This window comes from Haplochromis burtoni, unplaced genomic scaffold (genome assembly GCF_018398535.1).
Source record: "Haplochromis burtoni strain Fernald_Lab_line unplaced genomic scaffold, NCSU_Asbu1 Contig_2484, whole genome shotgun sequence".
Classification (NCBI taxonomy): domain Eukaryota; kingdom Metazoa; phylum Chordata; class Actinopteri; order Cichliformes; family Cichlidae; genus Haplochromis; species Haplochromis burtoni.
In genome coordinates, this window is record NW_024584845.1 from 1 (window position 1) to 12,156 (window position 12,156).

A 12,156-nucleotide genomic window follows, 5' to 3' on the forward strand; every position below is an offset into this window, starting at 1 on the left:
CCCTGGTCTCTGGTTTGTTTGTTTTGCTCGGTTCTGTTTTTCTGGGTTTTTTAAGTTATTAAATTTGTAACTGTAGTGATTTGTATGTGACAGAGAGGCACTGCTAGGGATTTTTGACACAAGTAGTTCTTGTAAAATCAGTCTGTGAAGGTTCTCAGACATCCAGGTCACCGTAGTCTAAGGAGCTTGGAAAGAAAAGCGCCTGGACTTCTATAAGTTTCCTTGAAGATGTTTCACCTCTCATCAGAGAAGTGTCTTCAGTTCTAAGGGTCAAATGGTTTAGAGTTCCAGATTTTAGCCCTGTGGGAGTTTCCCCCCAAGACATGGACAGGCCTTCATAATCCAGACTTTCAAATTGGCTCCGATTATTTCCTCCTCTGTTACAGTGAGCTCACGCCAACAGTTAAACACACAAGCATTTATTTTCAAAGCTTTTTATTAGAAACACATTTAAACTTCTACTTTTTAATATCTCACAAAGCACAAGTAAGCCTGCAGTCTGAGAGCGCAGTGCTCTGTGAGGAGAATAAGGTTTAATAATAAGAATCAGCTCATATTAGATAATAAGGTTTATTCCAGGAAGCCACTTCCTGTTCCAGATCAGCGGATCAGAGTCAGGTCAATCAGCTCTGAGCATGCTCAGTGTGAGTTATGATTGTGGGCAAATTCGTGGGAGTGGGGCAGTCAGTGAAAGGGCAGTGGTGGTGGCTCAGGGTTTGTATGTTTGTATGCTGGCACTAGAATAACAGTGATGTGATCAGAGGCACCAAAGTGGGTGGGTGGGGGGCTTTGTAATCTCCTCTCTGGGTGGTGAAAACATTGTCCAAAATGTCATTTCCTTGTGTTGGAAATTCAATGTGTCTATGCACTAGTAAACATAGGGGGTGTGCAAATTCATGGGCTGCATCCTCCTGAGGACGCATTTGTAGACCGATTACATCACAGCGACACGATGAAGGCTGTCCAAATTCATAGACTCCTCCGAATGCAGCCGACAAATGCGTCCTCATTTTCCCCAGATTTGAAGGATGGGTCGGGTGTGTCCTTCGTGGCCCACCATATCCCAGAATTCATAGCGCGTCCCAGCCAAACTCCAGTTTCCGGCAATGGCGGCCGCTACTAAGTTTTTAATATTACTCTTATTACTCTTTCTGGGTCACAAAATAAAGTTTTAACATATTTTCAGGCGAGAAAGTAGCTGTGTAAACCTCAAATATCTGCTCGGTTTATCAAGATATCGCATATTTCCAAAAGTGCTCCGACATTTTCTGAGACGTCTGTTACCCACCAGCTCGATAGCTCGCTGGGAGCTCGAGGGTCACTAGGGCCGCAGAGAACGGCACAACTCCGGCACATCATGTTCAGATCACCGCGGTGACGTACAAAACTATTACGATTCCTTTAAACTATCAATTACTTCAGACTAGAGCCCTAGCCTATTAGGAGCCTGGAATGAATTTAATCAATTGCTGCTTGGCGCGACGCTCCTCTTCTTTCTTCACCTCAACCAGGTGGACTACTGGTGAGGAGGTGCACAGGGGAGAGGATTATTCTGCCTCTATGTTCCCCTTATGTTGGGTGGAGCTTATCTCCAGTAAGCTCTCACCCGGGGCCACCTCCTCTCGGGCCTTCCTGGTTGCCTCACACATGTTGACTCCCTACTGAGACCTGTACAAGAACATTATACATTCTCTCTAAAACAATCTCCTGTCAACCTTGTGTAAAACATCAGTCAGCAGGTACATGTTAAACCCCTTTAACTCCCAATTCACCTAAAAAGCAAATCTGTTAAATCAAACAGCTTATTTACAACCCCCTGTAAATCATAAGAGTAATAAAAGATTCAGCACAACAGACAAGTATCATGTTCAGGTTTTCTCCGACCATTAAATCACTATTATTGCCGCAATTTGTTTTATTCACACTTGGGCAATGTTACTCCACTCGTTTATCACTCAGAGCCCCCTAATGGCCAGTTAGTGAGCTCTACGTCAAACTGTCCCCAAATTTGTTATTTGTCATTATTACTTGTTTTCATGTCACTTGTCTGTTTTCTACTGCACCCTCCTCACGCATTCTTACCAAAGCAAAGCAAACATTAGCAGCACATTGACCGCGGTTAGCCATCTACCTACCAGAGATGCTATAAAAGATTTCTTGTAAAAAGAATCACACTGTTTTCAAGACAGGATGTGTCTCCCGCCGTTTAATCGCATTACCAAATCATAACCCATAAACACCGTTTCTTCACACATAAGCCCAGAAATCCTGTAGTAGGAAAACATTAGCAAACATCAACCACTTGTCAACTTAAAAAGAGAGTGTTAACGCTGCGCAGGTGTGTACACACAATTTCACATACACAGAAAATTAAAGTTAAATTGTCATGCAACCTCAGATGTCGCTGTCATCTTTCTGCTCCTGTAGAGAGAAACACATAAATTCATCCACCCTTTTGTCCTATCTATGTGGACGTGGTTAACCTTGAATCATGATCAAGTCTTGTCATGTTTTACCAGTCAGTCCGTTTGTTTTATTTCCAGTCTTTCATCCATTCTTTCTTTCTTTGCTGATAGTGGAAACCATCGCCGCATTTAGATTTCCGCCCTCAGCAAGATGACGTCATCTCAAAAGAAAAACAAGAACTTGAGATCGGATTACCTCGCTGAATCCTTTTTTAGGCAGGGACTCTCATTTCTAATTGTCCCCATAAGTGTTTCCTCCAGAGCCCATTTCAATGCGGAGAAACTCACAACAATTTTCTCACCGACGTGTAATGCTTGTAATTTCCGATGTGCAGATCTGCTTAAAGAAAAGATTCACAAACAAAAATCAGTGCACTGTTCGAAATATAAACCAAAAATCAAAAGTAAATAAAAAGAAGCCTGGGTCTTAGGACTTGTCACTGAAACTCTAAAACTTGGTGCCATGGTAAAACCTTCCCCATACTTCAGCAACCCCAAAATAAAACAAAACAAAACTCTCCTAGTTTTACTCATTTAGACTCTGGCTGCAGGATCCTATTTACTCCTGCTATCACGTTCCCCAAAACAATACTAATTCAGTCATCTATGTATCAGTTCTCAACCCACTTAATTAACCAGACATGATGATGGTAACAGTATTACCTACTTAAAATTGTGTTTGATCCTAATGAGCTAATCCTAATGACTTTCATTACTCCATTGCATGTGTGTGTCGTCCTCAAATGCTCTCTCAATTCAATTCGCCCGTTGCCCTTCTGACCTTTTACCAGACCAGAGGCTGAATAAATGTTTTCATCAAGAACCCCTACTAAGAGCTTAGTGAAAGAATGCAACTTAGTCTTTCTGAAAGACACACCCTGTTTAACCCTCCGAATGCAATATCTGTGCTGTAAATTATATTCTTAATGCAATGGTGATGATGTTTATTATTTAGCAATAGCAGTAAAATAATTTCCCTGCTCCACACTCCCTCTCTCGCCCTCTGGGACACCAGAGGTCGCAATAGATTGTGTCCTCGCTCTGACCCTCTCTTGTGGTCCCGAGATCTACTGCAAAGGAAACAAAACCCCATTTCCACTTTAATCAATTAAGTTTAAGCATATAAGCAATTGCTCCTGCATAAATTTCATCATAGCTAAATGCTACCCAGAAACAACTCCTGTGTGTTACCACTAACTTCACTTTAACCTCACATTTCCTATGTTATAACCTGTTTTGATATAACTCTTTTTATTTCATTTGGCTCCTTTTAATGTAACAATACCTTCTAATTCTAGTTTATCAGACTTACCCAAAATCTATGCTTTCCTTCCTCTTTGGTCCGTCTTTAAGTTCAGTTAAAAGCTAAACGAATTTGAGGCCTTTTGCCTGGAATCAATGCTCTCATGTGTGTTTCTGGACTCTGTGTCTGTAAGCGTGTGCAATCCTTCAATGACTCATATCCTCCTCACAATAGATTGGCCAATCATAGCGCTAGCCAAAGGCTCGTGACCCTCAAGAGATGAATTGAGCCACAACTCCTTTAAAGGCACAAAATGCAATATGTATAAAGAATCATCTCTATTTTTAAGCTCTCCCCTTTATCCCAAAAATAAATCTATGTAATAACTGTATGTGTATTATTATATACATTATACTATATACATTATAGCCACTACTTCTGGAAATTAAAAAGAAATCAAACCTATTCTCCTTCTTCAACCCTCACTAATTTTCCCCTTTAACATTTGGCACATTTCCTTTATTTTGACACCTACCCCCGTTAGCATTTGGGATTCTCCCAACAATATCCTATAATCCCATAATATAACCCCACTCAATAAAACAGAAACTTTCTCTAGTAAAAGCAAATTGTTTGTCCACATTTATTCACATGTAGTCACACCATATTTCGCTAACAGTGGAGCCTAGGAAAATATTTCCTTATGTTTTGGACTGGATTGAATCGCGACAATCCTTTAGACAGGGACGTACGACCTGATCAGATCCCCCCAGGTAGCTTTCTCCTCAGCCAGTTGTAATCTGGAAAGCCACCTTATATTTGCTCTTCCCAAGAATTTGCGCTGTTATTCACTGTTGCAGGCCTGCTTAGAACAAAAATGAGAAAAAGAAAGCTGATTATTGGCTCATGAAAACACAAACAAAATCACCTGACAGGTTTTTTGAGTGCACTGTTACAAAAATAATGGGCCCCTCTCAAACATGTCCATGTTTCCTAAAACTCCCTCTATTAAAAACAAAAACAATTCCACCCTAGCTGACAGGATCAGCCCATCACCACTACAACCTCAAACACACAAGTATTGTCACCACATAATTCCACCTCCTCAATACACCGAAAGTCTAGTTAAAACCACATAATTTGCACACAACAATCACCCCCTTTATGCACTTTAACATGCCTAGATTCGACATACTCAAATGTTTTTTATTAACCATTCACACCATTCTATCACTCATACAAACAGCAAGCTGTTTTTATTGCGTATGTTTATGTTCTTAGCCAGGTTTAATCGATGTCTATGCATTAATCATTATGATTGTAAGGTTAATGCATTTTCTGCTTGTGTAGGTAAATTTGCATATGTTGTTTTTGCAGCGTGTCAGACTCCTTCATAATTCTCCACTTAAGCCGTCAGTTTTCTTTCCCCAAATTTGCTAACCCAAATTTTTAAGTTCCCACCTTATTAACAGCATTCCTGGTCCTCTGCCAGAAGTTAGGGCCCACTTGTCAGGTTTATAGAGACATGGCGCTGTGAACAATTCAACCAGAAACTTGCCTTATCAGATCCAGTCAAATTAACCCATAGGTTTTTCTTCCGACTGCTGCACGTGGAGAATTGATCCAGTTCTGTTTATTTTCCTCCTGTAGAAACACAACTGAGACATTTTATTACTGTCATGAGGACTTAAACTACCAGGTTCCCTTCTCTGGTCAGCAATACCAGCTTATGTCATGTGTATACGTGTAAGCAGGTCTTCATTGCTGTTCCTATGTATTTTTGTTAATGTTCAGTGCGTGTAAGCTGCTTTCTTCATTGCCTCCATATGTTACAGTCAGAATTAATTCATGCATCGTGTCACTGATTTCTTAATTTAAAACTATCTCCCTTCTGATTCTCTATAAGAACATAATTGCACATGTAACACTTTGTGTATGTGTGTTTTCCATTCACTCATGTAATTGTCAGTTATTGTCTTTCTTTATTTTATCTTCTTTTGTTTACCTCTTTTAGTTTTCTGGTGGACATCTCTAAACACCATCATGAGTTCAGACTTTCGTTTCAATCTAGTTATACCCTGTATTCTTACAGTCAAGCTTCACCTCTCACTGGTTCCGTCCTCTTCTCTCAGTGTCCATCTGTGGTCCTGAATTCACCAACAAACACAGTTCGTTTCCTCTCTGTTTCTCTTCAGTATCTTCCTTCTGGATTAAGTCCCAGCCTGGCAAAATATCACATTCAGTGTGATGTCACACTGTTCTTACCAGCCTGCAGTCCACCGTGCATTTCCCATCACGTGGTTTCTTCTTCTCTGTTGATGCTTTCATTCAATCGTCTCTTTCACGATTACTCCAAGCATGGCAAATCTGACAATCAGTGTCCAGTGCTTTCCCACCGTTCGACTGTCCAGCCTGTAACTCAGAGTGCATGTCAGTTTGATTTCAGGGTCAACAGTTCAGTTGCACTGTCTTTTGGCTGCTTGTAAATTCTTCTCAAGTGGTCACGATGTTCTATTGGTCTTCATCAGGAGATTAATTGTCCTTTGAGCTTCTTCTCAGGATCGGGACAAGTGCCAGGTCAAGCTGTAAAATTTTAAGCCAAAATCTGGCCTGTTTTCTCCCAATTATACTACTCTACTGGTTTTGGCACCGTACTCAAAATTCCAGGTTGAGAGAAGTCCACCTTTATTCATCTGTAACCTGTATTGGCACACTAAAGCATAGCATTAATATGATTTCCATTTCTTGTCTTAAAACCTCCATTCGCTTCATGCCCATTTAACCTTAAAGAAACAGAAAAAACAGCTTCTGCACTTTCTTCGATATTAAACGGACGCACGCTGGCCCCCTCTCTCCTTCTCTCCTCACACTGCGGGGTTACAGGCCCCCCTTCTTGCAGCTGCTTGAGACAGAGAGGCTTTTTCCTTTTTTCTCCAGCACACATACACACACACAATCCCTTCTGAGAGAAAGAGGGAGAGAAAAGAAAAGAGTTTGTAGAGAGGAAGTTTCAGGTTTAACAGGATGACAGTTTATAGAACTTATTTACACTTTATTTACACACACACGTAATATATATTCTATTTACACACGGGCCCGCATAGACATAAGATAACACCGTATGCCAGAACAGCTTATCTTCTTTATTTCACTTCTTCTTGTCCTTATTCCTGTAACTTCTTATTTTCTTCACAACCTCTATAGCATTACACCTAACTTTTGACTAATTTAAAAGCATTCTTTCAGCCCAGGCCGCGCCTTGCTGATCAATTAAACGCGTCGAGGACGCCCCCCCGAAAAGCGCTCAGATTCCTAAGCCCTAATTAATTTATAACTACTCCCCCGCCGGGCAAAAAACCAGGAACTCCACCTGGAGCGTGAAATATCCCAGATCACGCTCTTCGCTTTACTTAAAGTTCACAAGTCCCCGACGGGGCAGTCGAGTCTGACTCTGTCAATCAATCTAGCGCAGTAAGGAAAGTGATCTCCGTCGACCACTTTGGTTCTTTGGGATGCCCGAAATTCCCCGGCAACCAACCGAGCTAATAACCTGACCATGCGTCCACGATCAGGAGTCGCCGCCACGGCGCTGAGCAACTGCGCTCTTAGGGGACCCCGCCCCCGTCCTAAACAATTTACTCAATATATTATAAGCATCACTGCGAGGTCTCCGCCTCCAGTTTAATTATCTGACGCCCGAAACCGCGTTTCTGCTGATCAATAAAACCAAATTCCATAAACTACCGATTGACTGGCTGGCTCCAGTCAACCTACATCACTTTAAACACTTTAAACCGTATTGTCTTCAACACATAACCTCTTAACTCAAAAGTTCACTCCCAGAATAAACAGCAATACACTTAGTCAGGGCTATATTCCCTGCTTTTAACACTAATTACCCCAAAATCACCACGGACAGAACAGAAGCTCCACTGAGTGAACCTTTAATTTACCTTGATTTCCAATTCAGCATCTTTGGAGATCCATCAACAGGTGGTGCTTACCTCTCCTATTCCGGGGCCCATCACTCAGTCGACCTCCTGGCTGTCCGTCTGACACCACTAGACCGTCAGCCAAGCTCCATTACTTTCCTCCTCAAACCGGTGTTTCGGCACCAAAAATGTCATGATTCGAGTTTTTGAGGAGAAGACAAACGACTGCATGGTCTCTCAGTAGATGTCAAAATAGTGATTTTTATTATACATATGTACATAAGGGGAAGATGAGCCTCACAGGCCTTTAAGAGCCGATCTCCCCCGAACAGTCTCTTCACTAGGTTTTTATTGCAATGATGACGTCAAGTCACATGATAAGTATCAGTCAGTTATCACTTCTATGTCCTTCTATGGCTAAGAACAACAACATGTTCCAGATGTTTCGACTCCGGGTTTCTGGGAACTTAACCAATAGTGTGTAGAATGTGTAGTGGTGTGAGAGTGTCCGTTTCCGGCCAACAAAAGTTCACCGTGTCCTCATATGAGTTTACTGGGGCCTGACTGGACCCACAGCTTCTGCTTGTGTTTTCGCCACATCATAGAGTATTACTTCTAGAATAGGTTTTATCCTGCGTGCTCTGAAATAAATGATAAATGATACATGATAAACTGATGATAAGTAATACAGACTAATGAAGTAACAATGAAATAATGACGGTGCTTTATGAATGATATATAGTGACAGTAAAATAAGATGTTTTCCTCGATAGTTGGTTTCTGAGGAAAATGATTCAATAAGTTGCTGCTAATAAACAACATTTCATCATATTTCCTCATAACCCTCTTTTGTCTGACCATTTGATCCCATTTGAATTTGCAATAAAGGATCCACAGAGTTTGGTGACAATAATGACAGTAGATGTTTGTGTGAAAGTGCTGGAAGCAAATGAGTGTGTGATGTTCTTTCAGTGTTGCACTTTGTAGACGCTCCTTATTAGCCTGCTGTTAGCTTCATTCCACAGAAAACTGAGAGAAACTAACAGAGTTGATAAAGAATAAAGAGAAATGTGCTGATTTAAAGCCTTTGAAGTGCTTCAGATGATCTCTGTCCACTTCTGTCCACTCATTCATTCATGTAAGCTTTCTAATGCAGCTTTGATCTTCACAGTCTGCTTCATGAAACTCATTCTAACCCTGAATGTCAGAGTGTTCCTCCTTCTCTTTCCCATCATTCATGCTGGCAGTGGAGGAGATTTGGATGTTGGACTGTGTTTTGGATGATGTGTGTATGTTTGTGTTGGACTGCTGTCTGTAAAGCAAACGCACATTTTGCTTTGGATTTCAGTGTCAGACAGACTTTAAGGTGGAATGAAGAGTTGGAGAGTTTCACAGTGAATTATCCAGTGGAGGATTTTTCTTCTTCTTTGAAGGTTTGAAATGTGAACATTGTTCTGCTGCAGTCAATGGACTAAACCAGAGAAGAAGAAAACAGACTTTACCATGAAGATCCTCAGTGTGGATCAGTATAATATCAGCCTGATGTCTGCAGTTTAGTGTCAGCACAACTTTCACATCATATTCATCTCAGCACAACTAAAACATGCTGACTGACCTCAGAGTTTCAAGTCCACATCCTGGACTCTCCAGGAAACCACACAGATGCTTCACTCCTGGATCCTGCAGCTTGTTTCTCAGGTCCAGCTCTCTCAGATGGGAGGGGTTGGACTTCAGTGCTGCTGCCAGATAATCACAGCTGATCTCTGACAAACCACAGCTCCACAATCTGTATAAAGAATGAAAGATGTAAGTTTATTAGACAAAGTGCTTGAAATCATTCAGTGTTTCATCATCTGTTCAGAGCTGAAGAAGGTTCAGAATGTAGAAGTTTAGAAAATGGAAACTCCAAACAGCTGAAGCCAACAGGAAGCAGCTTCAAACAAACACAACAAGAGAAAAAACTCTGAATGTTTCACATTAAAGTCGTACATTTCTCATAAAAACAGGACAAAGACTTGAAAAAGTCGTGTTTTTCCTTCCAGGAACCACATGGCTTCACTTTTAAAGGTGAAGTGTGACAGAAATGGACATATTTGAAGTCCAACACCTTTTTCCAGTCACATTATTAAAGCAGACAAACTACAAGCTCATTTTCATTCCAACAAGTCATCTTCTGACCTGGACTAACAACACTGGTCTCTATGTGCAGCTGGCTGTGAGACCAGTGCTCAGGGAGCGTCTACAAAGTGCAACACTGAAAGAACATCACACACTCATTTGCTTCCAGCACTTCCACACAAACATCTACTGTCATTATTGTCACCAAACTCTGTGGATCCTTTATTGCAAATTCAAATGGGATCAAATGGTCAGACAAAAGAGGGTTATGAGGAAATATGATGAAATGTTGTGTATTAGCAGCAAGTTATTGAATCATTTTCCTCAGAAACCAAACAAAATGATTGACAAACATGTTTTTACAAACTCAGTGTTGGACTTGGATCAGCAGGATAAGCTGATGTTTAAAGGCATTTGAGTCTCGCTGTATGAGAGTCCAGTTCTTACTCAATATTTATGGATGATGTTCTTTCAGTGTTGCACTTTGTAGACGCTCCCTGAGCCTCACAGCCAGCTGCACATGGACCAGCTGACATTACCCAGCATTAGAGGCGGCTGTAAAAAATTCATGTTCCCATTTAAATGGTTTTAATTTGAATAAAACGATGTTGATTCATTCAATCCTGAATCGATGTTTAATATAAATGTATTTTGCCAGAATCTCAGGTTAAAGCTCACAAACTATTTCAACAAGCAGCAAACAGCTAAAACAGTAAATGAGAGCAGCTAAACACACAAAGATGGAAACACAGAGCGTGGATCGTTCACTCCACGGCACGTACACGGACACGCCGTCGGGGCTGAAAGTGGACAGCTCACAGATCCTGAAGCTGCAGGTTTCATCTGTCTCCAACCAAAACTGAGTGAAGCAGCAGCAAAAGAAGATCCAAACTCTGCTTCACGTTTGATAAATATGCTCATGAATTCTCTCTGACTTTGGCTGTTCCTGCCTGCACAGCTCTCTCTCTCTCAGTGTACTCCAAGAACAGCTTCAAACATCTGTTTCTGCATCATTCACTGTTTATTAGCCACCAGTCTGCTGTTGTGTTCAGTGCTGTCGGCCTCTGACAGTAAAGCCTCATTTCTGCTGTTCCATGGAAACTTTTTAAAATGATGACAGATTACAAACTCTCAGCTGTGTCTGTAATCAAACCTCTGTAACTTTGCTTCACTTCAGCAGCATCAGCTCATGTTCACATGTTGATTCATGGTTTGCTTCAGTTTTTGATGGACTGCAGAATATTTTGAAGGTTATCTGCTATAAAAAGCCAGAACAGGAAAATCTGCTTCATGTGTTTCTGTTTGATCCTCAGTGACTTTGACACAAAGGCCTCTGCTGTGATGATCACACCTCTGATCAAGTCTCACAGTGTCACAACTGATAAATGATCAGAGTTAGAATATTTCTGACTGTCTGCTGTGTGCCGTGACCTTTGACCTGCTAAAGACAGTCAGCTGTGGATTATTCATTGTTGTGTCTGATACTTAGAACTGTGAGGAAGAAGCTACACAGTTAATCAGGGTCCCCTCTCTCTGAATCAGGAAAGGTGGGCAGGCCGCGTGTGGGCCGCGGGCCATACGTTGAGTATCACTGTTTGAAATGTGAACATTGTTCTGCTGCAGTCAATGGACTAAACCAGAGAAGAAGAAAACAGACTTTACCATGAAGATCCTCAGTGTGGATCAGTATAATATCAGCCTGATGTCTGCAGTTTAGTGTCAGCACAACTTTCACATCATATTCATCTCAGCACAACTAAAACATGCTGACTGACCTCAGAGTTTCAAGTTTACATCCTGGACTCTCCAGGAAACCACACAGATGCTTCACTCCTGGATCCTGCAGGTTGTTGTTGTAGCTCAGGTCCAGCTCTCTCAGATGGGAGGGGTTGGACTTCAGTGCTGCTGCCAGATAATCACAGCTGATCTCTGACAAACCACAGTCCCTCAATCTGTATAAAGAATGAAAGATGTAAGTTTATTAGACAAAGTGCTTGAAATCATTCAGTGTTTCATCATCTGTTCAGAGCTGAAGAAGGTTCAGAATGTAGAAGTTTAGAAAATGGAAACTCCAAACAGCTGAAGCCAACAGGAAGCAGCTTCAAACAAACACAACAAGAGAAAAAACTCTGAATGTTTCACATTAAAGTCGTACATTTCTCATAAAAACAGGACAAAGACTTGAAAAAGTCGTGTTTTTCCTTCCAGGAACCACATGGCTTCACTTTTAAAGGTGAAGTGTGACAGAAATGGACATATTTGAAGTCCAACACCTTTTTCCAGTCACATTATTAAAGCAGACAAACTACAAGCTCATTTTCATTCCAACAAGTCATCTTCTGACCTGGACTAACAACACTGGTCTCTATGTGCAGCTGGCTGTGAGACCAGTGCTCAG

At 41.3% G+C, this 12,156-nt stretch overlaps 1 long non-coding RNA gene across 1 annotated transcript; it reads right to left on the bottom strand.

Moving 5' to 3' along the window:
• Positions 1 to 9,060: 9,060 nt before the first annotated feature.
• On the bottom strand, positions 9,061 to 12,150 carry LOC121813766. The gene is made up of 2 exons (XR_006053866.1): positions 11,534 to 12,150; positions 9,061 to 9,426 (listed from the first exon to the last, which is right to left on the bottom strand). It is a non-coding gene; the product is annotated as an uncharacterized LOC121813766 (long non-coding RNA).
• Positions 12,151 to 12,156: the final 6 nt, after the last annotated feature.